This window comes from Pinus tabuliformis, chromosome 7 (genome assembly GCF_031772625.1).
Source record: "Pinus tabuliformis cultivar Carrire ecotype Pingquan chromosome 7, CPIR1, whole genome shotgun sequence".
Classification (NCBI taxonomy): Eukaryota; Viridiplantae; Streptophyta; class Pinopsida; order Pinales; family Pinaceae; genus Pinus; species Pinus tabuliformis.
The window spans coordinates 1,307,186,811-1,307,203,464 of NC_142293.1; the positions used below are offsets into that span (position 1 = coordinate 1,307,186,811).

Consider the following 16,654-nt stretch of genomic DNA (forward strand, 5'->3'; position numbering starts at 1 on the left):
TGTGGAGTGTTTCTTGTATGATCTAATAATAAAGAAATCTCTTATTGATGTTTTGGTTTCCTTGACTGGGTTTGCACTTGTGAGTGGACCTGCTAGATAGGATCATCCTTGTGCTACACAAGCTTTTTCCAAGCTTGATGTTCCCTACATTGTGGCCTTGTCATTAATGTTCCAGACTATATAGGAATGGATTATCAGCGTTTGGAATTGCACCCAATTCAAGTTGCATTGCAAGTTTCTCTTCCTGAGCCTAATGGTGGTTTGGAGCTGATTGTTTTCTCAGGCCGTGTTGCAAGCACAGGTACATTTCATTGTTTTCTGAACAGTATTTCAACAAGTTCATAAATTAGATAATATGTTAACAATATAATCTATCTAAAATTGTTAACCTTATTTTGAAAATCATATTATAATTACATCGATGTCAGAATGCCAAAAAAGGGCCATGGTACCATATAAATATATAGAATCAATGTTACTAAAAATATTATCATATATATAATCAACAAAATGATCCTCTGGGCACCACGCCTAAGGGGTTGTAGAGACAAATTGATGCCTTATCCAACTCTCGTGACCTTTGATAGTTGAAATTTGAACTTAGTGAGATCAAGGTTATGATCTTCGTCATGTCCTAAAATTCTCTCTTTGACTACCATTGTTACGATGGAGGGGATGGGATTGCGATTATTACAGCCTACAAATACTTGGGGGTTAGCTCTTAGGAGTCTAGCTTAGCTTGAGGCATGATTTGTAGCCCCAAGTTAAAAGGTATATGGTTTTCTTAGCTAAAGAGATAGTGCTCTAGGATATCTCTTTCAAGATGCACCTCTTTGGACATGATCATTAGAGCCATGACCCTTTATGGCTTCAAGGGCTGGGGACCTAGCTTGCTTTGGGTTGATTGGGCTAGGATAGAGAGATTCTAAACCCTTATATTATGATGCTTCATCTGCTACAAACATTCAATTCCTCAGTCTATCATCTAGGTGTCTTTTAGGGTATTTCTTTAATAGACTCCTCGTTTTAATTGTTGTGAGTTCTCCTTAATTGCTTCAGTTAGTGGCGATTTCTATAAGTCGACTTTCCCTTTTAGGTAATCTTTAGACACTCTAGGTCAGCTCCTATTATCTAAATGAGAGTTAACCTAGGATATTAAAGACAATATCTACAAGCTAAATCCAAATCACTTGGACTTCCCTCCTTGAGGATGTTAGCTTGAATATGTCATTTTATTATTTTGAGTTCTTTATGTAGCTAAGTGATTCTTATTGCTAAGCATATCTATACTAATATACATTGGATGCACAACCTTAGGATTCTCGTTAGTTCATTTAGAGTGGGCTCCCACTAGATTTGGTTTGAGATAGCTCACCGAATCACACACCTCAAAGAGAATTTTCATCTATGTGACTAATAAGAGATCAAGTTGGGGGAGCACATTGCCTTCAATTGTTCCATCTATTAGGAGATAGCAATGTTACATATTTATTGGATATATTCTTGACTGATAACACTTGTTGTTTGGTTGTTTTTTCATGACTTGCACCTTATTCATCAATTTTATGTTGGCATTATGATACAGGTGTTGTCCTTGATGGCAACTCACTCAGATGACAGTTCATAGTTCAGTGGGTCAACAACAAAATATTATAGATCAGACTCCAAAGAATGAAGAAAGAGAGGTATACGCTGGTTCACTTTGTCCATAAAGCGTATACACGCAGGCTAACAAAACAAATGGAGCGTATAATGTATACACACACTTTCATAAGTGGAAAAGCATGTACATGTTGGAAAACCGAGTTTTTGGTCCGAGGTATTTGGTCCATGATGCTAGCTGACTGACATCCTTTCATATCTCCCATGTGGACCTATGGTTATGCCCACAATCATCTACCAGAAGCATTATTGATGAACTGTTTCCTTAAAACCCAACTATACAACTTTATCGGATGTATTACACGGGAAAACATGTTGCCAAAAGCATAAAGTTGGATCTCAAATATTATCCACCTGTCACTATAACTCTGTCAAGTCTGCTCTTTGATTACTCTAATCAATTAAATCTTTCTAATCTTCGATCTCCAATTATCAGCTATCGCTATATCGACATTCCATTACACCAACCATCAACCCTTCAACTCTACGATATGCGATCAATTCTCCACCGTTCGATCAACTTCAATCCAACGTTTGATCTCTTTGTCTAATCCGAAAGTCTCTTGATGGTCCTCTGCCATTGATCTATGCTTAATGGATCCAACGATCCAAGATGATTTCGGTTGGACAAGTAGCACGGGAATTAAGCGCCCGATAAAGCGGTTTTTCCTCTCTCCTCCACTACTACGTGCCGATTGATGAATGGTATGAGGTGACCAGCCCTAAATACCACTTACTGCTTTTAGTGCCACTTGATATCCCGCTTACTGATTATGGAAACTGCCTTCCGCCAATGCGATATTAAACTCCGCTCTGCTCTTGCAATCTAATCTTGATCGTTGATTGTAAAGATCTAATGGTTGAGGAGCATTAGCACTTCACTTCTCTTCACTTGGTTTTTACGCCGCTTCTTCAATGATTTCTCTGTCGTTTGGTTTATTTTGGTTTCCCTGGTCCTTCCGCCATTATGCGATGCCACTCCCCCATGAGCTTAACTCGGCAGGTTCTTTAATTAATGTCCCTCCATAACATTACTTGGTTCTTCAAATGGACTCAACGATCCATCTCATTCCTCTCTATTCTTCTCCTCTGTGTTTCACCTGGACTCTGCCTACACACGTATATTATACAGAATACTCTGATCCCTACATAACCATAACATTTAACACACGAATTTCACACTTATACAGTTTAGAACAAATCATAGTATATATATAAACACCTAATTATACAATTTCTCTATCTTTGGCCTGATCCTCTCATGTAAATGGCCTCTGATTACAATCTGTCGTAGGCTTAGAATCACATCCCTGCTCTTCTAGCTTCTCTCTCGCTAACTCTAGCTCCTTTGGCTAACATATCCAACCTATGAATTATACAAAAAGATCACAATTTATACAAAAGTGGACTCATGAACCAATTCTGGTTCAGATCCATAAATCTCTCACTCTCTCCTAGAGAATCTCTTCAACTCCACTCTTTTCTAAACAAATGCTAAATCAAGCTTTCAAATTACTCCTATCCTATTCAAACCAAATAAATCTAACTTCTTGGCCTGATCTCCACACAGGGATGATCAATCAACCACTATACACTTTTTCTCATATTTTACAATAAATAAACACTCTCATACATTTAAATAAATAAAATTAACTAAACTCTTGTCTTCCAACCCTTTGTTAGTCACAACATGTGATCATGCCATCACATTGCTGACTAGGCCTGAATGCTCCTACATCAGACTCCCAAAGTTGAAAGTTTTCATGACCTCCTAGTCATGTGTTTCTTTTGTTGATCATCCAGTATCTCAAACTTTACCTTTTAACTGGTCATCACTTTCATGATGCTACTAATTCAATTCTTCTACCACTGTCACTTCTGTTCCTCCAGGATTCCAAACCTTATGTTGTTGTTGTCCTCTTTCCTTGCTGATACAAATTCCGTTTGTTAATTTCTCTTCCTTACTGTCCCTCTTCTTCACTGATTTCATCTTCCACAATTTATCAATTTCCTCCTTACCATTTGTTCTTAACTGAACTCCTCTAACATCTATCTGTTGTACATTCTCCTTTACCATATAAATTATAAAAAAAAATTCCAATTCTTCTTCATCTCTGTCATTTACAAACCGTTGTTTGTATTCTACAGCTTCCCTTCAATTATCATTAAAGATAATCCTTTCCTCTATGTTATTAAGTTCATCTAAATATCTTTCTATAAAAATACAAATTCCTTCATATTCAATAAGAATGTCATTTGCATATGACTCCTCCTTCCTGTATAAAAAATAATTTCCATCACAATTGTCAAATTCAAAATAACTATAGTTTTCACTTTCCATAGATGATTCTGCCATCAAATCTTTATGCTGTCCTTCTGCATAAGTTATGAAATTGTCATCAATTTTCATTTCCATACTTTCCTCTGTATTATATGGTGTTCCTTGTTCTAACACAAGACTATCATTCAACAATTCAATATCTAGGCTTTCTTGGAGCATATGATTGTGAAGTATCCTTTCATCTTCTATACTTATACCATTGCAACAAAATGATGTTGTTTTATCTTCTCCTACAACAGAAACAAAATTTTGGTTTTCTAAGACTTCTTCATGGTTTACAGATTCATAAAAATAATCCACTTTAAAATCATAGAATTCCTGAAATTCTTGATCTGTCAACATCATCATATATTCCTTCACAATTTCTATAATACTTTCATTATTATTCTCTAATGAAGATATTTCGTTCTGGTTATCATCACAGACTTTCATTTGCTTCTCTTTAGCTTCTTTATTCATGACAATTTCCCTGTCAATACCATCATTCTCAAGATTATTAAATACATGCTCAAAATATCTTTCTGTTTCAGCCATCTCTTCTAGTAATCTCACTTCTTCATCAACATGCATAAGCACATTGTCCAATTGTTTTTCATTACCTGTCAAACCTGAAAACATACAAAACATGTTAGTTTCAAAAATACAAGGCTCTTCATTTGAAGCCTCAATGATCAGATCCTCATGCTTCTCTGAACTATTCTGATAGTTCACTAAGTTATTGAGAAATTCTTCCTCAACATATCTGATCTCTTCCTCATCAAAGAAAACTTCTGGGACTGCAGCTTCTTGACTATGCTTGGCAACTTCATCATAGGTTTGTAGAATACCTTTCTGTTCTACAAAACTTCCTCCAACACTCAGTTTATCCAAATAAGACAACAATGTCTCTTCCTCTTCTCTGAATAGAGTTTGATCTTTCAAAGATTTCCTTGACTTAACTTCTTCAACTAAGTTCTCTGTGTCAGCTTTCCTTTTCGTCACTTCACAAATCTGCAATGCATTTGATTCCTTTCCTATTTCCATTTCCCATTGATCTTCTATCCATGCTAAAATTCCTTCAAATATGATCCAATATGCTTTTACTAAGAAAAGACACAACCATTCAGTCATACCTTTTAATTTCCTCCACCAATTGAAGTCTTGAAATATCTATGCATCTCCTTTTGTGTTTTTCTTGCTTCTACCTCTTTCACCTTTTCATATATAGGTTCAAATTCATTAGGTTTCATACTTGCAATTTTACATTCACAGAAAAAGTTAATCCCAAAAATATGAGATCTTCTTGTCTGTGAGGATGCTACCAACACATTCCTCTCATTCTCATCTGTTCGAAGTATTAATTTCTTAGCAAACAATTCTCTGACAGGCCATTTAACTCTTTTTCCCACATAAAATCCTTGTTTCCACTTTTCTCTAATTCCTTTCAATACCAGCTTCTTGAAACGACTGAGTTCTATCTTCATCTTAGCCAACTCTATGTTCCTTTCTTATTTACTCATTCCTTTGAGTCCAACTACTTCAACACTCTTTTTCCTCTGCTTCTGACTTTCCTCTATACCCCTGTCATGAAGTTATCAATAGTCAATTCCATTTCCTCCTCTAGTGAACTTTCCTTGTTCACTAGTGAGCTGCAACTAGCCTTTTTCATTTCACCTGTAACAAGTATCCTTCATGCCTCACCAAAATTTCCTGAGTCTAGCCTTTTGGCACCTATTGGTTCTTTCCTCGAACCTTTCACTCAATAACAATTCTACCCAGCACTCCTCTTGCTGGAATTGTTATCTCCTATCCACAATCACAATTGTGGAGCTACCTCAACAACTTCTACCCAACCACAGTTGGAAGTTGTTCTCATCTTCTCTTGAACACTCCTTGCTTTAGGCTCTGCATCTTCAATTTCTCACTTCCTTCTTTCATTTAGTAATTTCATTTACTGTCAGGTACTGTCACCTTTACTCATCTAAGAGTTCTTCTTTCTGTATCTTCTTTAACATAGCTCATATGCTATGATGCTGGTACAATTCATTATATCTTTCAACAATTCTACTGCTTCCACTCACTTGCACAATCTTATCTCAAGATACATCAAAGTAACCTTTTAAACCTGCAACTTTTCCTTCAAATATGTCATAAAACTAATTCCCATTCCATCAGTTAAATATTTGCCAAAAGATTCATCTGTTCACTATTTCATTTAGACTTTCCATTCAAAAGACTCCATATAGCCAACAACTATTTCCCATTTTACTTTTCATAATGGACTCTTCAGCTTTCAAGATCAATTAAGATTAGATCTGAATTTCAATTATATTTACCAATTCATGACGGACACTATCAATTCCTTCTGATAACCTATTTCTAAGAAAATCCTGTCTTGCTTCTATAAATTCCAAAATTCATTCCTTGTAATGACTCTCTTTTCAGCTCTATTGAATCCAATCTCTGTTATGCCAATCATCAATATCATTGCCTTCAACAATGCTTTAAGCAATCTTCAATCATTCTTAGTTTTCACAAAATTCTTCAAATCATTTAAATGACTTCAATGTCATAGCAAACCACTCTTCTATTCAACGTTAGCTTCTAAACCTTTCATTTCAATTTATCTTTTAAATCAAACCAATCATTCAATCAACTTACATGGAAATTTCATTTTCCTAAAAGGAAAGCATCTTCTCCTTTGAAATTTCAATCCCTTGTTGTTCTTTAGACATTCAAACCACATCTCTACAAAATTATCAAAATCAACATTCTTTCCAGACCTTCATCAGAAGTTCACTGTTTCCCCATTTTGATCTCAATGTGCTTTGCAGTCTGATCCCCATCTGTATCAAATTCACTTCAATGCAATTATACATATGCTGGAACTAAAATTCAATTTCCAAACCAATCTTTACAGAGTGTTGAGCTAGCTCTAATATGAAAATGATGCCAGCTGACTAAAATCCTTTCATATCTCCCATGTGGACCTATCGTTATGCCCACAATCATCTATCGGAAGCGTTATTGATGCAGTATGGCCTTAAAACCCAACTATACAACTTTATCGGAATACAAAGGAATACACAGGAAAACCTACTGCCGAAATCATAACGTAGGATCTCAAATATTATCCACCCATCACTATAACTCTGTCAGGTCCGCTCTTTAATCGTTCCAATCCTTTCAACCTTTCCGATATTTGATCTCTGATTATCGGCTATCGCTATAACGGCATTCCATTACACTGTCGATAGACCCTTCAACTCTGCGATATGCGGTTAATTCTCCACCGTTCAATCAACTTCAATCCAATGGTTGATCTCTTTGTCCGATCCAAAAGTCACTTGACGATCCTCTGTCGTTGATCTGCACTTAATGGATCCAACAATCCACGATGATTTTGGTTTGACAAGTAGCACGAGAATTAACCACCCGATAAAGCGGTTTTTCCTCTCTCCTCCGCTACTACGTGTCGATCGATGAATGGTATCGGGTGACCAACCCTAAATACCACTTACCACTTTAGTGCCGCCCGATATCCCGCTTACTAATTATGGAAACCGCCTTCCACCAATGCGATATTAAACTCCGCTCTGCTCTTGTGATCTAATCCTGATCGTTGATCGTAAAGATCTAATGGTTGATGAGCATTAGCGCTTCACTTCTCTTCACTTGGTTTTTACACCACTTCTTCAACAATTTCTCAGTGGTTTGGTTTATTTTGGTTTCCCTCATCCTTCCGCCATTATGCGATGCGACTCCCTCCTGAGCTTAACGTGGCAGGTTCTTTAATTAATGTCCCTCCAAAACATTACTTGGTTCTTCAAATGGATTCAATGACCCATCTCATTCCTCTCTATTCTTCTCCTCTGTGTTTTTCCTGGACTGCGCCTGCACACGTATATTATACAGAATACTCTAATCCCTACATAACCATAATATTCAATACACGAATTTCACACTTATACAGTTTAGAACCAATCACAGTATATATATAAACACCTAATTATACAATTTCTCTATCTTTGGCCTGATCTTCTCATGTAAATGGCTCTAATTACAATCTACCTGTAGGCTTAGAATCACATCCCTGCTCTTCTAGCTTCTCTCTCACTAACTCTAGCTCCTCTAGCTCCTATAACTCCTCTAGCAAACCTATCCAACCTCTGAATTATACAAAAAGATCACAATTTATACAAAAGTGGATTCATGAACCAATTCTGGTTTAGATCCAGAAATCTCTCTCTCCTAGAGAATCTCTTCAACTCCACCCTTTTCTAAACAAATGCTAAATAAAGCTTTCAAATTCCTCATATCCTATTCAAACCAAATAAATCTAACTTTTTGGCCTAATCCCCACACAAGGAGGATCAATTAGCCACTATACCCTTTTTCTCACATTTTCAATAAATAAACGCTCTCATACATTAAAATAAATAAAATTAACTAAACTCCTGTCTTCCAAACCTTTGTTAGTCACAACATCTGATCATGCCATCACATTACTGACTAGGCATGAATGCTCCTGCATCAATCCAAGGTATTTTGATCTAAGGTATTGGTCCAAGGTATTTGGTCCGAGGTATTTGGTCCAAGGTATTGACCCTAGGTATTTGGTCCAAGGTATTGGTCCTAAGTAGTTTTGGTCCAAGGTATTGAGAAAGGCCTAAGAGTATATAAGGAGGAGAAGATCATTAGGCCAAGTGTGCAAGTTGAATATCTTATGAAGTATGCAGGTTATGGGCTTATGGTGCTTTGCTTGATCTGAACTAAGGATGAACCTTAGCGGTTGATGAGGGATAAGATCTAATGATGGATTGGGATCTTAAGGCCTAAAATGAATTATCATTATGTGGTTTGATCATGTATAATCTAGATCTGAATTATTGATGCATGTTTTATTCTGTGAATGTTATGATCTGGGTATGACTGAAGTCTCGAATAGCTGCAAAGTTATGAGTTAATATTTGTAGATATGTACGCTGGTTGGCTTTGATAAAAGCACATATACACGTTGGTTCGACGCATCTAAGTAGTGTATAAATTATGAAATATGATATTTGAAGTTGCAGTTGGATCTGGTTGTTGTTGTAGAGTTCTGGGTTCTGCTCTGTGTTCTGGTGACTGTGTTTTGAGGGAAGTATTCTGAATGTTCAGATTGTTTGATTGTGATTTGCTTCAGTGACGAATTTTTCAAAGTCATGCAGCTCAAATCAGCCAAAGAGATATGGAACAAAATCATTCAGAGCTACGATGGAGACTCTCGGGTAAAACGTGCTAAGCTTCAAACTCTCAAAATTCAGTATGAAACACTTAAGATGCATCGTGATGAGAGTATAGCTAGTTACTTCTTACGTATAGATGAGGTGTTTAATTGTATGAATAATATGGGTGAATAAATAAAGTCATTGAGAAAATTTTGAGATCTTTGTCTGCTAAATTTGAGTCAAAAGTGTCTGCCATAGAAGAAAAACAAGATCTTCAGAATATCACTATGACGCAACTTCACGGAATCCTAACTGCTTTTGAAATGAGAAAAGGAGGTCCATTAGATATGAGAGAAGTCGCATTTAAAGCATCAGCAAAGGGAAAATAAAAAGAAAAACACAATGAATCAAGACACATTTCAGAAGAAGAAGATGAGGTAAATTTTGTGAAGAAGCTTCAATGGGGTTCTGGAAGGTTCAAAGTTAAGCTACCTTTCAAATGCTTTTCTTATGGTAGAGTTGGTCATTACACTGCTAGATGCCCTCATGTCAAAGGAAAGATGTTTGCAAAAGGTAATAGAAGTTATTATACTCATGATGATAGTGATGGCTTGTCCAATAATGATGAAAATGATCAAGAAATTAAACTACTCATGGCATATGAAAATAATGCCTTAGAAAAGGAAGATTTCCTTAAAGAAATCAGTCAACTTAAAATTAGTTTGGTGTAAAAGGATACAATCATAAACACAGTGACATCAACTCACTGAAAAAGACAAATACAGTGAAGTATTAGAATGTGAAGCTGTAAGTCTAAGAAAAGAACTTGAAAAGACAAAGACTCTGAATCTTAGATTTTCTAAACGATCAGAAACATTAGATGAAATTATCAAAGTTCAATGTTCGCCCATTATAAATACTGGTCTTGGTTTCATGAAGGTGAATCTAGCTCACAAGATAAGGTAAGGAACTCCAATGAAAAATCTGAAATTCTCAACAAGGAGATAAAAAGTCAACCCCAACAACAATCAAGGAAAGAAAATCTTCAAAGAAAATCTTTTACTCCTAACTATGGAAGTGATAATCAATCATTTCCTTTGATGAATAATGTTGAATGTTTTATATGTCATAATTTTGGACATGTTACAACCAGATGCAGAAGTAGAATGGTTCAAGACGATCACACAGAAAGATCATTAGGTTCCAGGTACTTTAAGGGATATTGTTTTTCTTGCAATATGTTTGGTCACAAAGCTATTGATTGCAATCGAAGGAATATGAAACATGTAAGATGCTATGTGTGTAAAAATTTTGGACATAAATTAAAGGAATGCATGAGAAAATTTCAGACACCATACCAAAAGGAGCATACATCATCACAATCCAAGGTATTGAAGAAGACAGAATTGTTGTCAGAAAGATGTGGCATAGCTCAGTTTACAGATATAACAGACCCAGGGGAAGATGAAAGTGTAAAACTTCAGTATTCCAATTTTCATACGCAGCTATTATGAAGAGAAGTTGTGTATATACGCGAGTTAGAAGCTGCACAGTCGCATATATGGTGTTTTGAAGAAAAAGCAGCGGGACAGACTCAGGAAAAGGAGTCTGATATGGTTCAGTCACTTATCTGCTCTGTTTGATGATGGTTACAATCTGCTGATGATATGTGGAAATGTGTTGGTGCTCATAAGGTGTTAAAAAGTTGATGTATATCTTATTAATGATGATGCCTTGATGACTCTCACTGATATTTGCAATGATCAGATCTGACAATGAATAGTTGGCATAGGTTCAAGGGGAGCATATGCTTCTAATAATGCATTGTTAGCATTATGTTAGAAGATCTTGGTACTTGAAGATGCTTATATTGCTTGATCCACATAGTTGTTTTGATTCAGATGATTCTTTTGATGATGTACACATACATGTTATTGATCTTGATGTTGCTGACAGATGCTGATGGTGCAGATCATATATGGTGTATGATAGTTGCTGATGACTATCATGGTCTTGTTTAGATTGTTGGTCCTTGTTATAAATGTCATCATTTGATGTAAAGGTCATGAAAAGACCTAATTTGTAACCCCACTATGCATGGAAATAATGATGTAATAATTTCTATTTCAGTCATGTATAAACATTTGGTATATCCCTACTTGGTTGGGTGAATGAGTCAAAATTGGTGTATCCCCACTTAGTTGGGAGATTGATGTATTTATGAGTCATTGTTGATAGGAAGATAATACTCACTTAGTTGAGTTATAGAGTCATGTTATTCTTTTGAAAAATATTTTTCCAGACTCTGCACATGCTCAGGGGGAGCATGGACGGTCTAGTGCATCTCAACATGTATAAAGGGGGAGCTCAATTAGAGAATTCATCATGTACCCAAGGGGAGCATGGATAGCATAATGTATGTCAAAGGGAGAAAATATCTTGGTCCGCCCTTTGCCCTTGATGTAAAAGGGGGAGAGTGTCTTGGTGTTGTTGTTCCCATCAAGTCCAAAGGGGGAGATTGTTGGCATTATGAGATAGGTGTTGTCCTTGATGGCAACTCACTCAGATGACATTTCACAGTGCAGCAGGTCAACAACAAAGGATTACATATCAGACTCCAAAGAATGAGGAAAGAGAAGTATATGATGGTTCACTTTGTCCAGAAAGTGTATACACGCGGGTTTACAAAACAAAAGGAGCGTATAACATACACACGCACTTTCACAAGAGGAAAAGCGCGTACATGTTGGAAAGCCAAGTTTTTGGTCCGAGGTATTTGGTCCAAGGTATTTTGATCCAAGGTATTGGTCCAGGGTATTTGGTCCAAGGTATTTGGTCCAAGGTATTGACCCTAGGTATTTGGTCCAAGGTATTGATCCTAAGCATTTTTGGTCCAAGGTATTGAGAAAGGCCTAAGAGTATATAAGGAGGAGAAGATCGTTAGGCCAGGTGTGCAAGTTGAATATCTTATGAAGTATGCAGGTTATGGGCTTATGGTAATTTGCTTGATCTAAACTAAGGATGAACCTTATCGGTTTATGAGGGATAAGATCTAACGATGGATTAGGATCTTAATGCCTGAAATGAATTATCATTATGTGCTTTGATCATGTGTGGTCTAGATCTGAATTACTGATGCATGTTTTATTCTATAAATGTTATGATCTAGGTATGACGGAAGTCTGGAATAGCTGCAAAGTTATGAGTTAATATTTGCAGATATGTACACTGGTTGGCTTTGATAAAAGCGTGTATACACGCTGGTTCGACACATCTAAGTAGCATATACATTATGGAATATGACATTTGAAGTTGTTGTTGGATCTGGTTGTTGTTGTAGAGTTTTGGGTTTTGCTCTATGTTCCGATGACTATGTTTTGATGACAGTATTCTGAATGTTCAGATTAAGTGATTGTGATTTGCTTCAGTGATGATGGGCTTTCAGTGATTCAGTTTTGGGTGATTCAGAGATTGATGATTGAGTTTCAATGATTGGTTGATGCAGATGTATTTGATAGTTGTATTGCAGTGGCAATTGATTTTGAGTTTCAATGTTGTTGATGGGTCCAGTATGAAAATTGGATGAAACGTGGCTTTTGGATTATGGTGTTGTGTTCCAAGAGTATCCAGTATGAAAATTTATGAAACGTGGTCCCTAGAGGAAGAGCGAAGGTCGTAGCCTTCTGTAGGTCGATGCCTATGTACTAGTAAACAGATCAGCTAGTACAAGAGCTAGGGGGTTGTAGCTCCCTTCCAGTAGAAGCTAGAGAACAAGAGAAGGTTGTAGCCTTCTACAGGTGGGTTCCTGCATACTGGTATGAGTCTGCACCAGTACAATATTGTAAACATTTTTTTCTTATATTAAAAGAAGACAACAGCAGGTGGTTTTTGTCCCGCATTCGGCTTCCACCTTAAATCTTGGTGTTCATGTGTGTTTCTTATGTGTGATGGTTTGTTCTAATATTACTGCACATGGTTACTGTTTATATGGTTAATGAAGTACTGATGCACTGATTAAAGATCAAAATATGATGAATTAACGGAATCATAAGTTTGTTGGATATACGCTGGTTGCCTTAAATACAGTTATGTGTACACACGAGTTACCTTCATTGAAGTAGCGTATATAAATTTGAGTATGAAAAGAAAAAGACTATTGATTTGACTAATACTAATTCACCCCCCCTCTCAGTATTATTTCCAACATTTTAATGTTTTGTTTGTTGCATAGAGTCTATAGGTCAGTGACTAGGCACTAAGTTTTTCCTAACTTCCCATTTTAAATCTTTAAAAAAAAAACCAATATCATTTTTCAAATCTGTTTTTTTAGCATTTGAAGTACAAATCTGTAGGATTATCATGGATTCCTCCCTTTTGATGGAGGAGAGCTAGCCTTATGAGAGAAGGATGATCACCAAGGTGACAATGGGTGATTTCCTCAAGTAACTTTGGGGTTTGTAGTTAATAATTCAATCTATATTTTGAAGAGTACATTTTAGAGGTAGCAATGAAGTTCTTTTCTCCTTGGATTGATTGAATGAGTTTAAGAAATTATTCCATTTCTTAAAAAACCATCATTTGGAGGATGTTATGGATCTTTTGTTTTTGAGAAAGGAGCTTCCATAAGACATTTGAAAGCTTCCGTGGAAACCTCAAAGGCTGGATCAAAGGAGGAGAGCGAGCCACCCCACCTTAGGGAAATGATGGTAATAGTTTGCATCGCTCTTAATGATTTTTCTGGCAAAAATCCTGGAAATGGACTTGACTACAGAGTGACAATCACCACATAGTTGGAGGTTCTTGACTATTCGAGTGGTTGTTCTAGGAGATGTTTTTAACAACCCAAATGAAATGTCCAGCTTCTCGCTGTGGTAGAAAAAAGAAGTCCCCTCCTCCTCCTTCATAGCATTTAGTACAAACCTCTTGTCAAGAACATACATAACCACATTCATATCCCAAGATAACATTGAATATATTTCCTCTGTTTATGGATGTGATATATCTACTGCAATGAAAAAATGTATTTGTCTATTGATCTCGATCCAACTGTACCTAGGAGTCTTTTTTATGCCTCTATCTTTCATAATTTTCTGTACGTTTCAATGTTAATCCCATTGCCAAGTGCAACATAAATATTTGAGATAAGCACATAAGGTTTTTTTGTTAGGGTCCAACTCAAAAAGGCATTCTACCATGCATTCTGCTAACTTCATATTAATATGTATTTTACAAGCACCAAGAAAACAACTCCATAAAACTACATTAGGTTTTATTGGCATTTTATTGATAAATTCTTGTGCTTCATACAAGCACCTAGCTCGGACAAGAAGGTCAACCATACATATATAGTGCTCCATCACATGTGTGATCTGATAACATTTTCTCATGTAGTTAAAATATTTATAGCATTCATTAACTAGACCTGCATGATTACATCCAAATAAAACACAAAGGTCACATGATTCGGGTTCATCCCACAATGGTTCATTTTTTCAAGATTTTGAGGGCTTCCTTTCCATAGCCATGCATTTCATATCTTGCAATCATTTCATTCCATGAGACTATATCTCAATGAGGCCTTTTCTCACACAATTTAGTTGCCTTATGAATACACCCACATTTTTCATACATGTCTATCAAGGCATTCACTACATAACGACTCAAGTACATTATTGAAGATCAAACATAGTTACATTTTCCAACAATAGAAGCTATTCCATAGGATTCCATGTGATTAATTTGTATTGGAATTCTACTCGATTGGAAGATTCCCCCTTGAGGAGGAAAAGTAAACATTGCTTCCTATTCAAAATTTCCATAAATGTTTGCCTATTGCTACAACTTCAATACTTTGATTCTCTTTTATTTTCTCTCTACAGTTGCATTTCTATCATCATTTCTTTGAGTTTTCTGTTTAGCTATCAAAGTAAATCATAGTAACACAAAATAATGCCTCTCCCACAAGCCAGTAATCCTTTTATAACTTTTTTACCCTCCTGCTTTATTTATGTCTAGTCATGTTATGTTGTATACAGTGTACAATGTGAATAAAATTGTACATGCATTTCAATTTTCAAAGGCCTTACCTTACAAATGTATAATAATTTCAATTCTCAAAGGTATTACCTTACAAATGTATAAGAATTTAAATTCTAAAAGGCTTTATTGTAAAAATGTACAAGAATTTCAATTCTCAAAGGCCTTAACATACAGCTATTCCTAAAGTTTTCATCTATGAGAAAAATAAAAGTAAATAAATTATTGTTGGAGACTTGCAATGTACCGAGTGATATATTCCACAATAACTTGATCCTCAATAGTCATACTATGAATTTGACACTCAATTCTAGCCTTGTTAATTAGAACGCGAGCATCTGCGTTGAGCACCACACAAGGCAATGCAATGTGGTTATCTAGATTTATAATTTTTTGTATTGTTCTGTAAGGTTGATGTTATCTTGCATTTTGGAACTCATGGATCCATGGAATTTATGCCTCGAAAGCAAGTGGGGATGAGTGATTTCTATTTCCCAGATAGTTTGATAGGAAATATCCACAACATATACTACAATGTTGCAAACAATCCTTCTGAAGCTACTATAGCCAAATGCCATAGTTATGGCAATGAAATAATTCACCTAAAACCTCCAATAGAGAATGCTAGCTTATACAAAGATTCAAAATTTCTGAGTGAGCTCATAGCTTCATACCATTCACTAAAGGAGAGTGGAGGGGGCACAAAGATAGTCAACAATATCATCAGTATTGGTAAACAATGCAACCTTGACAAAGATGTTGCCTTTCCTAAGGAAGGTACAAAACTTCTAGCTAAAGAGAGGGATTTTTTATATAGTAAGATCATGGAGATATAATCTCGATTGTTAGCCTATGGCCTGCATGTTATTGGACAAATGCTTACTGCAATGGAAGTTGTAGCTACTCTATATAACACAGTTGCCCTAAATATACATGAGGACGAAATCTATTATTTTCTAGGGATTCTTGCAGAAGAAGTATACCGAAATATAGAATATTTTATAGAAATAATGATAGAAGAATCCTTAAAGATGTAGAGTTGTTAGAGCAGATAACAAAAGTAGCCTGAGCGGCCATCTCTAAATTTCCTGATAGGACAATAAACAAGAGAGGTCAAGTGGTCAATGTTGCAGAGATGATTGGTTCATTCTTTGGATTTGGAAGAAAGGAACCTTGGCATTAACTTTCAAAGAAGCCACATTATTACTAGTGATGATGGTAACTATGTGACTGTTGCAAGAGGTGCAAAGTTTGTGCCAATATTTTCATGCGAGTTAGATTTTTCCAACCCTATAGAGTGTTTCTTGTATGATCTAATAATGGAGCAATCTCTTATCGATGTTATGGTTTCCTTGAATAGGTTTTCACTTGTGAGTGGACCTGCTAGATAGGATCATCTTTGTGCTACACAAGTTTTTCCTGAGCT

The 16,654-nt window shown here is 36.1% G+C and overlaps 1 pseudogene; it reads left to right on the forward strand.

Annotated features, from left to right (window-relative positions):
* The first annotated feature begins 186 nt into the window (after positions 1–186).
* On the forward strand, positions 187–16,411 carry LOC149252327 (magnesium-chelatase subunit ChlH, chloroplastic pseudogene; annotated as a pseudogene).
* Positions 16,412–16,654: the final 243 nt, after the last annotated feature.